At 40.6% G+C, this 2487-nt stretch overlaps 1 pseudogene; it reads left to right on the forward strand.

The window, feature by feature from the left end:
- Positions 1–1602: 1602 nt before the first annotated feature.
- On the forward strand, positions 1603–1884 carry LOC104967755 (hippocalcin-like protein 1 pseudogene; annotated as a pseudogene).
- Positions 1885–2487: the final 603 nt, after the last annotated feature.

A 2487-nucleotide genomic window follows, 5' to 3' on the forward strand; every position in this document is an offset into this window, starting at 1 on the left:
GGTACCTTGGTTGCTGATTGGCTAATGGTTACACAAGACAAAACATCGTTATGACATCATAAAGTGGCCAAAATCTGATCAGCTCATTTTCAGACAGGTTTTTATAGAAATGGATAAAAAAGAGAGAGAATCTTTGTTCCTGAAACTTTCAGAGTCTCTTTCCACAGAGGGGACACATGTTGATGTAGAAGAGACATGAAGAAGAGGGGACACATGTTGATGTAGAAGAGACATGAAGAAGAGGGGACACATGTTGATGTAGAAGAGACATGAAGAAGAGGGGACACATGTTGATGTAGAAGAGACATGGAGAAGAGGGGACACATGTTGATGTAGAAGAGACATGAAGAAGAGGGGACACATGTTGATGTAGAAGAGACATGAAGAAGAGGGGACACATTTTGATGTAGAAGAGACATGAAGAAGAGGGGACACATGTTGATGTAGAAGAGACATGAAGAAGAGGGGACACATGTTGATGTAGAAGAGACATGAAGAAGAGGGGACACATGTTGATGTAGAAGAGACATGAAGAAGAGGGGACACATGTTGATGTAGAAGAGACATGAAGAAGAGGGGACACATGTTGATGTAGAAGAGACATGAAGAAGAGGGGACACATGTTGATGTAGAAGAGACATGAAGAAGAGGGGACACATTTTGATGTAGAAGAGACATGAAGAAGAGGGGACACATGTTGATGTAGAAGAGACATGAAGAAGAGGGGACACATGTTGATGAAGAAGAGACATGAAGAAGAGGGGACACATGTTGTTGATGTAGAAGAGACATGAAGAAGAGGGGACACGTGTTGATGTAGAAGAGACATGAAGAAGAGGGGACACGTGTTGATGTATAACATACATAAAAAAGTGGATTTTGCATAATAGGTGACCTTTAAGGGTCACCATGTTGGTCTCAGTATAAGTGAGAGCAACACCAGTCTGTTAAGCCTCTGCATGATGGGGTGTCCTGACGAAGGTGTTATCTCGTCATGTGTGTATGGATAGTGTGTTTGTCTAATGGCTATACGACTATTGATGCATGGATTAAACCTATAGAACAGCTGTGAGCCGTCCTGAATAAGAGCTGCACATGTTAAACTGGCAGACCTGGGACTTAATCCTCGCTGACCCCGGGTCTCTTCACACTGACCGTGGTCCTGATGGTGCTCACTCTCAGCAGATTAACAGCTCCAGGATGATGGAGATTTCACATAAACTGCGCAGTAAACTCCCCTGGATGTCTGGTCGCCTGAGGTCTCTGAGAAGTTATCTAGCTCGTCTTCGTTGGAGAACTCATTGGCTACCGATCCAAAAAAAGCCTGAGACGCCGTTTCGGAAAAATGTCAAAGACACTGGCAATGAAAACGTTTTATTAGAAACAGAAATATGTTGGCTTTCAACCCCTCACTTATGAGAATATTTCATAAAGTGATCCAAAAGTAATTCCAGCAATAAAATTGTGACGATGACCTTTCTGACTTTACCTCAAAGATAAGATGATTGTTCCTGCTCTCGTCTTGTACTATAAAAATGTTTAATATTGTGTTAAATCATTATTTTCAACCTTGCCTCACCTCATGTTGTCTTTTTACCTCAGGGTTTCTTGAAGGACTGCCCCAGTGGGACCCTGAATGTGGAAGAGTTCAAGAAAATCTACGCCAACTTCTTCCCTTACGGAGACGCCTCAAAGTTCGCGGAGCACGTCTTCCGAACATTCGACACCAACGCAGACGGAACGATAGACTTCCGGGAGTTCATCATCGCTCTGAGCGTGACGTCGCGGGGAAAACTGGAGCAGAAGCTGAAATGGGCCTTCAGCATGTACGACCTGGACGGAAACGGATACATCAGCCGCCACGAGATGCTGGAGATTGTACAGGTGAGGAAGGGATAGATAGATAGATAGATAGATAGATAGATAGATAGTTAGTTAGATAGTTAGATAGTTAGATAGTTAGATAGATAGATAGATAGATAGATAGATAGATAGATAGATAGATAGATAGATAGTTAGATAGATGGATAGATAGATAGATAGATAGATAGATAGATAGATAGATAGATAGATAGTAAGATAGATAGATAGATAGATAGATAGATAGATAGATAGATAGATATATAGATAGATACTATAGATAGATAGATAGATGGAATGAGAGATAGATAGATAGATAAGTAGGTAGGTAGGTAGGTAGGTAGGTAGCTAGGTAGGTTGGTAGATAGATAGATAGAATTGGAAATGTTTGCGTTGCAGCAGCATAAAAGACAAGGCAATGTACATAAGAGAAATTAAGACACGAGAAATAAACAATCCAAAATATTTCTGAAATTGAAATGAAATAGCATTAAAAAAGTATAAAGATATACATGTGGAAATACAAATTTCCAGTAACAAAATATAATGCAGGATATTATATATACATGATTGGTAGTAGGTGGTACGAGGTCACACAACTCACACATCAGAGGGGTGTTCTGGCAT

Source organism: Notothenia coriiceps, unplaced genomic scaffold (genome assembly GCF_000735185.1).
Source record: "Notothenia coriiceps isolate Sejong01 unplaced genomic scaffold, NC01 NC01_scaffold00037674, whole genome shotgun sequence".
Classification (NCBI taxonomy): Eukaryota; Metazoa; Chordata; class Actinopteri; order Perciformes; family Nototheniidae; genus Notothenia; species Notothenia coriiceps.